The sequence below is a fragment of the Lygodium microphyllum genome, unplaced genomic scaffold (genome assembly GCF_053477565.2).
Source record: "Lygodium microphyllum isolate KBCC unplaced genomic scaffold, Lygodium_microphyllum_v1.1.10 scaffold_49, whole genome shotgun sequence".
Taxonomy (NCBI): domain Eukaryota; kingdom Viridiplantae; phylum Streptophyta; class Polypodiopsida; order Schizaeales; family Lygodiaceae; genus Lygodium; species Lygodium microphyllum.
The window spans coordinates 880,361-897,740 of record NW_028229532.1 but is presented as its reverse complement, the minus strand read 5'-3'; positions in this window follow the sequence as shown (position 1 = coordinate 897,740).

The following is a 17,380-nucleotide window of genomic DNA, read 5'->3' as shown; positions in this document are numbered from 1 at the left end:
GATCCGCCCTGTTTGTGATTCCCTTTTTCAAGTTAACCACATTCCAAGCTTCATGGGAAAGGTTATCGTAGTTATTCTCGCAGCATAGATATGATACTTGATTCATAAAGTCTATGTCATCGCATGATTCATGCATTCGACATGATGAAGCAAAAGATCACTATAGAATTATAACGTGGCCTTTCAAAAGTTGAGCATATTCTGTGATTAGGACATTCCATGTGTCTAGATCTCAATTAGGAAACATTCAAACACTGCTTGTGCCTCTGCCAGCCAACCACATTTAGCATACATATCAATCAATGCAATGCCCACATCCACATTTGTCTTCAATAGCCCTATCTTATCAATCTCAGCATGTATTCCTTAGCCCTTGTTTATAGCTCCAGCCATGCCACAAGCTTTTAAGGTGCAGACAATTGTGATACTATCCAAAGAGATATCCTCCTCATGCATTTGTTTGAATAATTGTTATGTCTTGTCTCCTTGATCCTGCCTGAAGCAACCCTTCATGCTCGCCACTATACTCATACGCAGAAAATAAATGTAATCACAACAACTAATTATGTACAAAGTACCAAATCCCATGCACAACTTTTGGGTGGTTTACACACCTCGAATGCGCAGCAATACGACATCCACCCCCTCTAAACCTGCGCATCCTCCGGATGTGCCAACTATCCAGGATCATTCAATTCCACAAACAGGTCAAGTCCATCTTTTGATTCTAGTAAACCTGTTTCTCCATCAGCTTCATCATCCCAATGAAATTTCTTCCCCTTTCGAAACAGCTGATAGAGAACATCTGCAATATGAGCAAAATGAGGAATCCAAATCATGTAAAATATACAAGCTCCCACAAATCTCCGCACCTCTGAAGTAGTTGAGCAATACTCTGCAATCCTGTTTATGGCATCCACCTTTGCAGGAGAAGGCTTTCTGCCATAGTATCCAACCATATGCCCAACTATGATGACTTCATTAACAGCAAAGACAGATTTCAGCCCTGAAAGTGTCAAATTTACCTCCTCTAATCGTGTCAATATTTGCTCACAAGCATTCAAGTGATCAGCCACAAACTGTCTACATCCACGCAAATCAAGTCTTTCATTCTTTCCTTCTTCTGCACAACCCTTAATAGGCACATCATCTAGAAAAGGCATGGTATACTGCGGAATATAGTCTCGAAGAACTCTATGCATAGCATTCATCATATGAGCAACTGAGTTTGTAGCACCTTGAGGCAAGGTACACATCCTCACAAGACCAATAGGTGTCCGCATAGTAGTAATATCCCTGCTTTCCAAGGCAAGCTGAAACTGATCATAGCTTGAATACAAGTCACCTAGTGAATAAATGGCTCGTCCTGCAAAAACCTCAGCAAATTCATCCACAACTGGACCTGTACCCACATTCCTGATTGTCACTTTGTTCACGGGCTGCATATCGTGAATAAATCTCAAAGTACCATTCTTCTTTGGTACAGTAAACCACCTATTAGAATAGGGTGCAGAAGAGGGTTCCAAAATCCCCATTTTAATCTTCTCATTCAGCAACTCTATCAGCTTTGGCAAGTGTGCTTTAGGCACAGGTATAGGACGTATATTCCATGGTACATGAGGAACAGTGAAGATGACCATAGGTGCAACCAATTCAGGACTAATGCAGCCAATTTCATGTGGAAAGAAAGCAAATGCCTTACCATGACGTCCAAGCATCTCTCTAAAACATTCTTTTTCCACTGGAAGCAAAAAATCATCATTTCCAATCTTCAATTCTGCAAGAGTTTCACCTGTAAACTTATGACCAATATTTGCAGGTTCCCTCAACATAGGCTGCTTCATAGCTTTTTCAATCTGTTCATTACTATCAGAAGGAAGCGGGCTTGCAACCGGCTTAACCTTCTTATCAACTGTTTTATATTTTGTGTCAACCTTGGCATCATTCAGGCACTCTTTTCTTTGTTGCAATTTCTGTAAATTTTCAGCAACTTTCAACTCTGTTGGCTGAAAAATTTCAGCCTTTAGCTCTATGGACTGCATGGGTGCAGTCTGAAACTCTGTATGCAGAAATTTTTCTGCATTCAACTCTGGTGGCTGAATGAATTCAGCCCTCGGCTCTATGGACTGCATAGATGCATCCTGAAACTCTGTATGCAGAAATTTTTCTGCATTCAACTCTGTTGGCTGAATGAATTCAGCCCTCTGCAATTCTATTAGCTGATCAAGATCAGCCATAAATTCAGTTTGCTGAGTTTTCTCAGCCTCTAACTCTGTTTGCAGCATAAAACCAGAAATTTCCTGAAACATATCCAAGGTTTGCACAGGTATGATCTTTGAACCCTTGCATACATCAGTTTTCAGCATTGCTCTCATCTCAAACAATGTATCTGCATAAGACATCCCTTCATACAATCCATCCACATGCTCTTCTGCTTGCAAGATACCTGCATTCTTCAACTCTTTCTCCTTACGACCAATGTACTGCCTGGCAGCTCTAGGCAAATCTGAAATTTTCTGATAACTTACCGAACTATCTGAAGTAAACCCAACAAAGTTATTGGAGAAAGACTGGCTGCCAGGAGGCGAGATCTCCTCTTTTTTCCGCTCCGTACCACTGGCGTCTCGCAAGACAGCGGTACCTAATGAAAATCCAACTCCTTCGCAGGTAGTGGTGCCTCACGCATGGAGTCCCTGTTTCTCGGATGATTTACCCCAACAGTCATAAACTAAACAGCTCGCATACCATCTTTACTGCGTATCCGCGCATAAGCTGACCCATCATCCATCACTTTTGTTTCCATTCTTGCTTCTGTAATAAAAGGCTGTCCAAGAATAATCGGATAAGAGCATGAATCCTGAACAAAGCAATGATAATCCTCTTCAACATTACCAATAGAAATTCTGATACTCGGACAAGCAGCATACATATCACCAGAAGTATTGTTGGCGGCTCTCATACGCCAGCCATGCTCTGCATCCATAGGCCACTTGCCACTCTCATAAACACCTCGAGCAATAAGATTAATTTCAGAACCATGATCAACTAAAGCAATCAAGGGAATTTGTTTCTCTCCAATCCTTACCACTGTCTCAGTGGTTGCTCTAGCCCAATGACTTCGTGAAAAATGGCTGCGAGGAATGAGAATAGGGGACTCATCATCTTCATACTGCATAGGCTGCACTATTTTCTCCGATTGCGGATTAACAGAAGCATTCTCAACCATCACTACATCATCATGCTCTTCTCCAAGAGCTCCATGCCACAATCCCTGTAAAGCAGGTCCTTCCATCGCATGTCGTTTCCTTCGCAAAAGATCCTGCATCTGATCCTGTATTTCTCTTCTAGCAATCCCAAGAGCCTCTCCAACAGTAAAAGTGACTTCACTATTCAAAATTCTTTCATGAAAAATCTTACTCATATCCGTTTGCATTTCAAGATCTGACAAGAGCTTGAATCCTGGCTCTTTTCTTGGTTGCTTCTTTTCTTTCTGCTTGTCTCCCATTGGTTGATCGGAACCTGTTTGAGTTGGAGAATTTGACATAGGTGGAGCTGTAACAGGTGGTGAAACAAAGTCACCCCCTCTAGTCTTTTTGGAGGAGCTAGGACCTTCCTCATCTCTTCTTCTCTTTTCCTCAACCATGGCATCTAAACCCTGCGTTTTAGCAATATAAGCAAAAATAGAATACGTGTCAACAGGAGAATCCCATCCTGTTTCTCCTCGGATGCTAGAGCCCACACAAGTCATAGTAGAAGTTTGAACTTTCCCTCTTCTCGCTATCTCCAAGGCAGAAGACCACAAAGCAGAGTCTCCATCAGATTTCTGTTCAAGCTGGACTCCAAAAGCTGAAGCATCTCCTCTAACACTCACATAAGCTGATCGCGCAGCCATATCATCAACAAGCTTCTTCATACCTCCCTTACCAAAGTTCGTGTCAAGAGGAGCGCTAGTCTCTGTCAGCCATATCTTCCCATCTTGTCCCCAGAACACTACATTCTTCTTACGTGCTTCCTGAAAAGCATCACAATCTCTGCAGTGTTGGTGCTCTGTACTATCACACCAAATACATCATCACCCTTTTCTTTGACCAGCTGGAAAAGCAGTCACTGGAGCAGGTGCTACAGCAGGTACTGACATAAGTTGCTCCTTTAACTTACCAACTTCAGCTTTGACTGCTTCAATCGTCAAATCCGCCAAGCCTTTAATAACATCATCTACAGATAAGGGCACTGGAGCAGCAGGTACTGGTGGATTCACAACAGGAGGAGTAGGCTTAGGCAAAGAAGCAGCAGGGGTAGAAGAAGAAGTCTCCAAATATTTCTCAGGAACTGATCCTGTATTTCGATGCAATCTGACTCTCCTGCGCTGCTTCTTAACAAGAGCATTCACAACATCAATGACATGTCTCCACTCAGTCTTTAAACCTGAATCAGTAGCTTGATCTTCCAAAAGATCATCCAACTTTTCCTGTAAATCAGCATCTGCAGCTTGCAAAAATAACTCCACTTTCTGCATCTCCAAAGCTTGCTGTTCAGTCCCATCCAACTGATCATAACGGCTTTCAAACTCTCGCAGAAGAGCGGTAACAGAAAGTCCCTTATTAGGCATAGAAACCCATGCTAAAAAATTCCTGCGATTCATAAGACCTGTATCCTCCAGGAAATATTCATCTTTTAATGCCTTTTTAAATTCAGCCCAACCTGCATGTGCCTCTTGAATTTCTGCAATTCGACCTTCAAGAGCGCGCACCACGATCCGCAAGAAGTAGCGGCTCCAAACATCTTGAGAAACCCCAAAAAACTTCATCTTTTCTTCATACAAATGCAGGTAAGTTGACACTTGCTGGCCATTAAACTGCTTCATCTCCTGTTGGACAGCTTTCAAAGCATCCATAGCATCACTGTCTCGTTTTGCATGAACTTGCTGCTGCATATACATGGTAAATGACTGAAACAGGTTCTTCATGACATTATCATCTGTCATCTCTTCTTGCGAGTCTCCCATCTTGCTGATGACGCAGCACTTTCACGTCGGGTTCACCAGAAATGTCGTAGAGTTCGTGCAAGGGCTACAGAACACGGGGTTCAAGATACAGCAAAAAATAAAGACTATCAAGAAGATCTCGATAACACAATATTTGATGCCAAGTAATTTTTATATTACTGCCATGTAGTTCGCAAAATACAAGATGACTTCAAATCTGATCAAATCACTGATTTTAGGCCACCCAATTTAATTCTGCTGCATTTGTAAATCCTTGACCTCAAACACTATGTACAGAAAACTAGAGTTCAAAGATACAACACTATCGTGATCTTCTTGGATTCAGGCTGTCTAGTAAGACCATTAAAAGCTTCTTGTGGAGGAAACCAGAAATACAAAGGCACAAGCTTTCTCCTATGCTGCCATCTGTAAGGTTAAACTATCCGCTCCAGTTCTCTGGCATAGCCCAGAGTTTGATTGATCAATTATAAGGAAGATATTTCCTTATACACTGTATTTATTGCTTTCTGAAAATACACACAGCCATTGCGGATCTTCCACTCTGGTTAATCCTCTGCAACATAGGTCAGAAATTCTTGATCTGAGGAGAACATCAACATCTTCTTTGCATCAGCTAATGGTGACAGTCCTGACATCATAAAACTTGAATTCAAAAATCCAAGTTCCTTCATTCATAACTGGAAAAGACTTATAAAATGTCTTCTTCTTTCCGCAGAATTCTTGGTAATCATCTTCGTGCTCAAGTTCAAAAGCTGCAATGTGGAGGCAAGCTTAAATAGGTTATATCTATATGGATGGCAATATAATCTATTCAAGCAAGGGCTATTGTTGTTACTGTCTTCTTTACTGTTTGGTTTATGATGAGACCCAGATCCATTCTTGTGTACAAGCTTATCACTTTTCATACCAACAGCACCATGATTCTCAGCTGGATCATTTGTGTTATTACCACCCTTTCCAGCTCTTGCATTCTCAAAAACCATAGTAAATGGAATATTATCACTGGAATCCCAATTCCCAAACTCGGCACATGTGTTGGTCTTTCCAGTGAGATTCAGAAACAATATTTCGCCACAGAATCCCAGACAATTATACAATTGACCAACAGTTGCTGCATCGACCGAGGTGGCATTACCGCCATGCTCGAAACACGGACACTTCTTTCCTCCGTGTCCAAACCGCAGAAAAGCTTCGGCCGTGCTCAGGAATGCATCACCCCTGCCGCTCGAACAGGAACGGCAACAAGGGCCTACAGTATGTTGGGGCTTATGTAATCATTGGCAATGAGAAAATCCGTGGTGAGATGTTAGAAATCCATGCAACAGCAAATGATATTGCCTGTTTCTCGCAGAGAACGACGATGCGAGCGGGATGGAGCCGTGAGCCAGGAATCCTCCTCTCTGATACTGAGAGCCTCTTCTGTGATCATGACACTGGTAGTGTACTCGTTGTGTCCGCCGGTTCCGTTCTTTTTACGCCCCTGCCCTTTTTGCTTGTGTGCTGTGCGCGCGTATGTACCTGCTCTGTTCTCGGTCAACGACCTGTCAGAAAGGTAGGAGCTGTCTCATTGTTATGCAAGCCAAGCAGGCAGCCATGGCCCATCATACGTGGGTTTGGGGACCAGTATCCTGTGGATCAGCAATCGAACGCCTCTTCTCCACATACCTGTATCTGTCAGCTTCTGCTCTTAGAAGAGCTCTAGCCTCGCGCTCTTTCTGTGCATCGCGCTCAGGCTTGAACCAGAGGTAGTAGGCAGCGGTGCCTGCGACGATCCATGCAGCCAGATTGGTGCGCCCTCACACGCCTCCCCAGAGATGCTCTGTCTTTTTATATCCTCTAGCACCTGCGTCCTCTCGTCTTTTCCCTCGTCACCTGCTGCAGCACGTTGTCAGAGCTTCTCAGCTACCTCTCGCTCCCCTTCGTCTCGCTGATCTCCAGCACGTTGTCCCAGACCTGCTAAAGCTACCATCTTCATCCACCATCCACTTCAGATCATTGCAGCCTCCTCCGATGGAATGGAAGGCTTACTAGCTTCGGATTCTTCCCTTCGTCTCGCTGATCTCCAGCACGCCCCTTTTTCTGCGTGTCGACTCCTTCTCCATTTTTGCAACAGTTGCCTATCTTTTGGCGCTCAAAATGCCTCCTTTTTAAAAATAGCTCAAAAAGCTTCTCCTTTTTCCCCTCAAAGCACGGCTCTCCTTTTCCCTCCTTCTTTAGCCTTTCAAAAACTCCTCTTTAGCCTTCGTAGCTCTTTTTCCTAATTAAAGAGATCCGCCCTGTTTGTGATTCCCTTTTTCAAGTTAACCACATTCCAAGCTTCATGGGAAAGGTTATCGTAGTTATTCTCGCAGCATAGATATGATACTTGATTCAGAAAGTCTATGTCATCGCATGATTCATGCATTCGACATGATGAAGCAAAAGATCACTATAGAATTATAACGTGGCCTTTCAAAAGTTGAGCATATTCTGTGATTAGGACATTCCATGTGTCTAGATCTCAATTAGGAAACATTCAAACACTGCTTGTGCCTCTGCCAGCCAACCACATTTAGCATACATATCAATCAATGCAATGCCCACATCCACATTTGTCTTCAATAGCCCTATCTTATCAATCTCAGCATGTATTCCTTAGCCCTTGTTTATAGCTCCAGCCATGCCACAAGCTTTTAAGGTGCAGACAATTGTGATACTATCCAAAGAGATATCCTCCTCATGCATTTGTTTGAATAATTGTTATGTCTTGTCTCCTTGATCCTGCCTGAAGCAACCCTTCATGCTCGCCACAATACTCATACCCAGAAAATAAATGTAATCACAACAACTAATTATGTACAAAGTACCAAATCCCATGCACAACTTTTGGGTGGTTTACACACCTCGAATGCGCAGCAATACGACAACGTCCACCGCACTTTCCTCAGGTTGCTTAGTTACCTAATTACCTACCACATTATGTTTGACATGCAAAAACAGCTTCCTTAATTAACCAATTAAACACAATGAATCTTCTTGAACACCTTGATGGATGCCACTCATGAGGAGGAAGGGGAGTCCTTGGAGATAGTAAAAAAGAAACTGAGCATAGCACGTAGAGCCCTACAAGCAAGGCTACACATGCCCTCCCAACCCATTACAGTGGGGCTAAGCCCAAGGGAAAAACATAGGTATCTGCTATCAGCCGGCCTAAAACCCTAGGAAATCGATACTCTGGGGTTTGTAGAAGGGATGCAATAGCAAGAGCGCCTAAGGGGTGAGACAAAACTACACATCAACCTAGGTGGATTCGAAGAAGAAGTGGTTCCACAACCCCCTTTACCCCATTTTGAAGGGCAAGGGCAGCCAGCAGACGCATCTGCGGAGAGAAAAACCACCCTAAGGGAGAAGAGGAGAAAATTGGTGGAAGAATTCAGACAAAGATTAAGGGATAACCCTATGGCCCAGCCCTCTGTATCCCTTTCGCCATGCCCAAATGACATGCCTCCCAGTTTTCATGTGGAGCTCATACTCTGGGAGAGACAGGAACAGGCGAAGCAACCCTTCACCTTTAGCTTCCTCATCCCCAATGCCCTGCCTAGAGTCCTTCCCACTAAAATAGTGGATGAGGTAATCAACGTCAAAAGCCAACTAAGCCAACAGTGGGGCTGAAGGAAAGAGAGAAGAATCCCACCCTCTGGGGCATCGAGGATGCGGAATACTGGCAGAATAAAGTTTTTGAAGTGTCTCGGTCCATGCCCGGATACAAGTGCCAACCACTGTGGCGAAGGCGCATCTACGATGACAACATATTCGCATGGATGGCCTTCTGTAACACTCTCCCTTCGTACATGGTATACCCTTGATGAATAGGAGTAGACTTTGATGCAAATGCCCATGGCCGTTACGACTTTCCTATAATATACAACCCCTGTACGTAAAGATGTATAGGTATTTGGACACAAAAAATTCTATATGGTAGCATATTTGATAGAATATCTAGCAAGGGATTCATATTTTCTCATGGTACTATAGTGATTACTTGGAGTAGCCAAAACTAAAGAGGTACTACTATGGCAGTGTGTGAGGTGGTATGGTTGCAAATGTTTTAGGTGATTTGGATGTGCAAGGTGGTCTACTTGTCATCCATTGTGATAACATGAGCAGTATATAGTTAGCCACGAGTTGTGTTTGTAACATACCCATTTTTCTTAAGCTAAGTACTTCAAAATTGACATGTTTTTATATTTTATCATTCTCCAATAATTCTTAAATTCTTATGGTCACTTAAATCCTAATAAATTTAATCAAATTAGCCAAATATGAAGTTTTATGATTTTATTATAAATTAATATTATTTCTAAGATTTATTTTAAATTTTAATACTTGTTAATAATTTTTAAGAATTAATTTGATGTATCAACAATTTTTTAGTTTATTATTTATCCTTTCAAATTATTATGAAATATTTCTACTTTTTAGATAAATTAAGTAAAATTTTAAGTACTCCATAAGCCATTAATATTATCATAAATTGTATCGAAATTCATTATAAATTTTAACTAAAATTGTTAAGATCTTTTTTACACATGAAACATACCCGACTGTAAATTGTAGAGAGGATAGTTTGGTAGTCTCGCAAGGGAAGCATCCAACCTCATCCCACAAGGATCGACCTATGTATTCCTAGACACGACTACAATCTCTAGCAACAACCTAGCATCAAGCTAAGATAATTGCATTTCGCAAGCCACAAAGACTCAAGGCAACAAGCACCACACTTGGTTCAATGAGTGTGAGAAACGAGGGAGAGCTAAATATCCAACCCTCTACCCATAAGGCATAGTCTTGCACCGACCCCCTAAAATGGCACTTAGCCAGCTAACCTTAGGAAAATTTAGGCTTATCATTCCTTTCCTAAACTTTTGGAAAAGACACCTAGCTAACGGGTTCCACCCGACCGTAAGATGGTTTCATCAAGAGACCATCCACCTACTTTTCATAAATGATGTGGAATATTTTAGTGATTTAAATAGGCATGCTACCACACTATGATGACACATTAAAATGGTTCCTTAATTAATCTTGCACAAGGTTCACTAGCAAATCTTTTAACTTGGATACTAAGCAATCATTTTTGGAAGCGTGGCTATTTAAATTTAGTATCATATATACAACCTGCTCCAAAAATGAAACCAATCCCAAAAACTACATTATCACCCTTGCCCTATTCATCTTGAGCCTCATACCAACCACTTGTGCTTGTGTAGGTCTCGGTGAGGTCACCTTATAGAAGCCCTCTATATCACGTGCATTCAAAGGATACTTTAAAATCCCCTTTTCAAAATTTTTACACCATTTTATATACCCTTCTGTGAATTTTGGAGGCAATAGTTATATCCCTTCGATAGATCTAAAATTCAAAGAGTGTGCATTTTCATGGCCCCTTCTATATAATTCAAATTAAAGCATGATGCTACAATACTTTAGCCATGGAATTTTCACTATGATCTAAGATGGATATTCCCTCTCTCCAACAAAACCTATATGTGATAATGACAGAGTAAGAAGGAGGAGCCTAAATATAAAGGACATAAATATGCCATAAATGGCAATAGATCGACATGCATAAAATGCTCAAATAAACATCATAATGGTCACAATAAAATTTCTAAAATGCCTAGAAATGTCACACATCAACTAGACTCACACAAGCTAACTAGACTGCTAACATCCTCTCTCAGATCATGGGTGCTCTGATAAAATAGAATGATACAGTGATAATGACGCATCATAGTCCATACAATAAAGACCACCAAAATAGGACCATGGATACCCAAGTGGTGGGTGATGAAGCCACCACCAAAGTGCCTCAAAGAGAACCTAAGTGTTGATATCGAGTGTCTGGTACAAGACCAGACAAGACCATCCTATCAAAAATGTCTCTAAACATACATGACCATGGATTTCTTGCCTTTGGTCAAGACCGCCAAAGTGTCGCCTCATATGAGCTCGAACTAGAAGCCAATACCACTCTATCAAACAATAGCCCATCATGAACCAGGATGACAATCCTAACTCCAGGATCTCAAAATCTATTAGACTTTAGTTGATGTGTCAAGAGCATCCCTCTCTAGAACCTATGCACTTGTATACCTATATAGATGAGTCATACCTACCCCATCTCACCACCTACTCACACTCCCTCTCTTTCCTGGAGAGTCATGAGGGATGACCACATCACCGATACTAGAAAGCAAGATGCGCTGCCAAGCCCTTTTTGCAGTCTAAAGAAGATGATCATGTCCACCCCTTGGCCTTGGCCTTGGCCAAGATCTAAGTCACAGTCTGAGAAAGAGGATGACTGAGCGAAGGAGTTAGGATCTTGCTTCACCTTCATCTCCAGCTTCCTCTAAGCCACTAACTCTTTGCAATCCTTGCGCAAATGTCCCTTCTTACCATAGTGATAACATTGGGCTAGGCCTTCAACTTCTTCTTGTTGAGATATCGAGCTCCACTCGTGATATGCTAGGGTGACCGTTGTGCATTTATGTCACCGACTTGTCAGTTGGCAGATGCGGTTGGTACACCGCCCATGAATAATAGCTAGATTATAGCTATCCTTATCTACTCTAGTTTATGGCTCAATTAGTATGCCACCTTAGTTAGTTGAGTTTGGTTTGAGACCCATATATAGGGTTCTTCTATTTCTATGTACAAGAGTTCTTTTGGCTTACACAACTAAGAAGAGGAAAACTGTTTTCAGCCTCCACCTTTGTGTGTATTCCCCCATTGTGCAAGCAAGAAAGCTACAAGTGAGACTCCTTTCTTCTCTCCCACAATCTTGACATGGTATCAGAGCCTTGTTCGTGGTAAGGAGCTCAATAAAGCAAGCCAAGTTTGCGGTGTTCTGGTAAGAGGACCAATGTTGCTTTCATTTTTCTGTTTTGGGAGCAAGTCTCTACAGGTAGCATAGCCGGAAAGTGCAAGAGTGCATTGTCTCATATTGAGACGCCCTTCGCGGTGTAGCAAGAGGGCAGTATATGCTACGGGTAGGGCTTTAGCCCTTGGTTGCTCTGTTTTTTTTATTTGAGGCCATTTCAGGGCCTATTTTGGAGGTGGAAGTTTTCTGCACGCACTCAAGAAAAGGCCCTGTTTTATGCTGTGCGACCACTGTTCTACAAGTCGGTGAAAAGTTACTGTAGAAATTGCATCGTATGCCTGTGCGCAGAGACATTGGGGGTTACAAAATCATCCTTGTTGCCTATTGATGCAAAATCGTCACTAGGAAGTGACTGTGTGGTCAAATACCACTTTCGTCAGTTTTACAGATTTGCCCTTGTGAGGCTGAAGTTGTGTTCTTTGCAGTGACAGAATTTTTTGCAGTGTTCTGTAATGGCGTCTGATTCTCTTTCACAGATTGTCACTGAAAAGCTTGACAAGAACAACTTCCAAGCATGGAAGTTTAGAATGACGAATTTCCTTATGGGAAAAGGATATTGGGAATTCGTTGCAGGAAATGAAGAAGAACCAGTTCCTCCTGATGTTCCCAATCAACAGCAAATGCAGGCATTTAAATCATGGCATAAGAGAGCTAGAAAAGCTATGTACTAGCTGTCTATTAGCATTTCAGACTCTATGATTGTGCATATTCAGGATGCAAGTACGCCAAAGGAGGCATGGGATACTCTGTCAAAAATGTATAGCACAAATACTCAAGCCAGGAAAATGTAGCTCAAGCAAGAGTTGCACAATGTGCAAAGAGAAAGTATGAGCATAAATGACTACCACATGAAGGTGAAGAAGATTGCAGATGCACTTGCTTCCATTGGGTCGCCAGTGGAAGATGATGATTTAGTTTCTGTGACCCTGAATGGTCTAGGAAAGGATTATGCACAGTTCCGAACATCGATTTCCGTCCGTGAAAGATTTCCTGATTTTGAGGAGCTGATTGCTCTTCTGATTTCTAAGGAGCAGAGAAATAGTGGTGCATCTTCTTCAGGAGGAACTTCAAAAGAAGCTATCTTCTACTCAAATGCTGGAAGAGGTAGAGGCAGAGGTAGAGGAGGCCGATCTGGAGGCCGTGGTAGAAATCAGAATATGCAGCAAAGTCAAGAAAACCAGTCCTATGGAGGAGGACGTGGTAACTCTAGAGGCAGGGGGAGCCAAAGAGGTTGTGGTGGATGGCAAAGAGGCCAAAATGCAAACAGCAATGTTGAATGCTACTACTGTGGTAAAATGGGTCATATGGCTAAAGACTGCTATAAAAAGCAGAGTGACATCATGAATGGAAAATTGCAACAAGGGAATTATGCATCTTCTAGTAGACAGGGTGATGACAGAAATGAGCATTTGTTTATGGTGCAGCATATGACCAATTCTGTGACAAGTGCAGAAGAAAGCAATGATGTGTGGTATGTTGACTCAAGTGCATCAAACCACATGACAGGTCATGCAAAATGGATGCAGGATGCAAGGAAAATTGAAAAACCAAGATTTGTGGAGACTGGTGATGATACTACACATCCTATTGTGTAGATTGTAAAAATTCCTTTGTCTATGCAGGATGGAAAAAAGAAATACCTGTCGGATGTATTTCATGTCCCGAATATCACCAAGAACCTGGTTTCTGTCGGTCAAATGGTTGAGTAGGGCTTGCAGGTCAGATTTAATTCTCATGGATGCTTTGTTGAGGATATGAAAAATAAAGGTCGCTTGATAGCAAAAGGAAAGAAGAAGGGTAGAATGTTTACGTTGGATGCAGACATGCCTGAATTGAGTGCAGCAATGTTTGCACATGGGACCGGTGTAGTTGTAGATATTGATATCTGGAATAAACACATTGGTCATGTTAATGTACAACGACTTAAATCAATGTAAGCCCAAAACATTGTTGCAGGGTTGCCTAAATTCAAGGTTGCAGAAATGCATAAGGTATGTGAAGCCTGTCAGTTTGGAAAACAGGCAAGGAAACCATTTCCTAGACATGTTCAAGAGAGTAAGAAGCCATTGGAACTAATCCACTCTGATGTGTGGACTACTAAAGCTGCATCTCTTGGAGGCTGTCATTATTTTGTCACTTTTATTGATGAATATAGTAGAAAAGTTTGGGTGTATTTTATGAAAAAGAAAAGTGAAGTTTTTGGGCATTTAAAAACTCTTAAAGCTATGGTTGAAAAAGAAATAGGCCTGCAAATAAAATGCCTAAGGTCAGATGGAGGGGGAGAGTACCTCTCAAATGAGTTTGCAAGGTTCCTGCAGGAGCATGGCATAAAGCAGAAATATTCATGTAGTCATACCCCACAACAAAATGGAATTGCAGAAAGAAAAAACAGGCATATTGGAGAGGTATCTCGTGCCATGCTCAATGAAAAAGACTTGCCAAATTTTTACTGGGCTGAGGCAGTTTATAATGAACAGGACTCCCACTGCAGCAATACATGGCATGACTCCAGAGGAGAGGTATATTGGTAGGAAACCAAATATTTCTCATTTGAAAATTTTTGGTTGCATTGCCTATGTTCATGTGCCAGATGAGTTGAGATCCAAGTTGGATCCAAAAGCTGAGAAGTGCATCTTTATTGGTTACTCTCTGCAGCAAAAAGGGTATAGATGCTATAACCCTTCTACTCGTAAGTTTACAATGAGCAGAGATGTTGTTTTTTATGAGATGAGTAACTGGTATAAACCAGTAAATGTGATTGATAATGTTGATGCACAAAATGGTAATGCTGCACAGAATTCACAGTAGCAATCACAAGATATTAGTGGACCAGGAGCGTCCTCTAGTAGTGGTTCACATTCTTTGCTATGGACAAGCAGATTGAGATCAGGAGAATCTTCTCAAAGCAATGCAGATAGTGGTATGCAGGTATCATGAAACGGAAAAGAGAAGGTAGATCAGCCCATGTTTGATGTGAATGCAGGTCACTCTTATGTGGATGGTGAATCCAGTGGCTCAGAACAGAGCATTGATGATGAGTTGGGTATTCCTTCTATTGTTACACCTAGAGTAAGGAAGACCAGGGATGTTTTGAGAGCACCTAGGAGTGAAACTACTTTGCGCAGGTCTACCAGAGCTAGGTATCCTGTGGATAGGCTAAAATATGATGGATTTACAGCCATTCACTATGCATATATGGTCAAAGTGATACAGGAACCAAAACCCACTTCTTTTGAGCAAGCTATGGGAAAAGAAAAATGGGAGAAAGCCATGGATGAAGAAATGGATGCCTTGGAAGCAAATGCTACATGGGAATTGGTACCTTTGCCTAAAGATAAGAATGCAATTGGTTGTAAGTGGGTTTATAAGGTGAAACACAATGCAGATGGTTCTGTGAATAGATACAAGGCAAGATTAGTAGTCAAGGGGTATGCACAAACATATGGCATTGATTATGAAGAAACATTCAGTCTAGTTGCAAGGATGGCAACCGTAAGAGCAGTCATTGCTATGGCTGCATCAAAGGGATGGTCTTTACATCAGATGGATGTAAAGAATGCCTTCTTGAATGGTGATTTGCAAGAAGAGGTCTATATGGAGCAGCCACCAGGTTATGTGCATGATGTTCATCCTGAGTTTGTTTGCAAGTTGAAGAAAGCCTTGTATGGCTTGAAGCAAGCACCTAGAGCATGGTCTGACAAGATAGGACAGTATCTTGTCGCTATTGGTTTTCAGATTTCCAAGGCAGATTTCTCACTTTATGTGAGAAAAACAGAGAAAGGTATTATGCTGCTTGTCATTTATGTTGATGATTTGATTATCACAGGTGATAGTGATGAAGATATCCTTCATGTGAAAATGCTATTGAAGCAGAAGTTTGAGATAAAGGATTTGGAAGAGCTGCGTTATTTCTTGGGCATTGAGGTGATTAGATCACCAAGTGGGATACGGCTCTTGCAGAGGCAGTATGGATTGGACATGCTGTCCAAATATGGGATGACAGGTTGTAAGCCTATTTCAGTTCCTTTGGAGCAGAATGTGAAGCTGAGCGCAGATGCAGGTGAGCGTCTGGAAGACCCTACTATGTATAGATGCATAATAGGAAGTTTGATTTATATGACTATTACCAGGCCAGATTTGAGCTATGCTGTTGGATTGGTAAGTCAGTTTATGCAGGCTCCAAGGAAACCACATTTGGATGGGGCTAGATGCATACTCAGGTATATGAAGTCCACATTGCAATATGGACTACTTTATGAGACTGGGGTTCAGATACAGTTGCATGGATACACTAATGCTGATTGGGCTAGTAGTATTTCTGATAGACGATCTACCAGTGGATATGTGTTCTCTTTTGGGAGTGCTGCAGTCACTTGGAGCAGCAAGAAACAACCTACAGTTGCCTTGTCGAGCGCGTCGCGTCGTGTCATGGCATGGTGGGGGGAGGGGGCGTCGCGACACCCCGCGTCACCCCCCACGACACGGCACACCCCCCCACCCCACCGCACCCCCCCACGATGCGGCGCCTCCCCCCCCACCCCACCTCGAAAAACCTCGCTCCCTTCACACCACCCCACCACGCCTCCAAAAACCCCGCTCGACCCACCCTGCCCCGCGTCACCCCCCACGACACGGTACCCCCCCACGACGCCCCCCCGCACCCCCCCACGATGCCCCCCCACACGAGCACAGAGGCTGAGTACAGGGGCGCAGCAATGGCTGCATGTGAGGTAGCTTGGTTGCATAAGCTACTTTATGATATGCATCAGCCTACAGATGGGCCATTTGTCATTTATTGTGACAATATGAGTAGTATACACTTGGCAAATAACCCAGTCTATCATGCTAGAACAAAGCACATTGAGGTGCATTATCACTATGTGCGGGAGAGGGTTTTACTAGGTCTTATTGATCTAGTTTATGTCAGCACAGAGGATCAGGTAGCTGACATATTTACGAAGGCATTGGGCGCAGAGAAGCTGTGCAAGTTCAGAGACCTGCTTGGTGTGCAGGAATTGGGATAAAAGACAATTATGAAGAAGTTCTATAAGCTTGACATAAAAGACAACACTTCAATGACTATGCATATTAACAATTTCAGTCATATCATACTTTTTATGCATATTACATGTCTCCTTGCAATATAAACAATGATCACAAGACTTAAAGTACTTATAGTCGAGCGATGGAAGATACTACAAAGGAGTAAGCATTTTCATTGTTGAGATATCGAGCTCCACTCGTGATATGCTAGGGTGACCGTTGTGCATTTATGTCACCGACTTGTCAGTTGCAGATGCGGTTGGTACACCGTCCATGAATAATAGCTAGATGACAGCTATCCTTATCTACTCTAGTTCGTGGCTCAATTAGTATGCCACCTTAGTTAGTTGAGTTTGGTTTGAGACCCATATATAGGGTTCTTCTATTTCTATGTACGAGAGTTCTTTTGG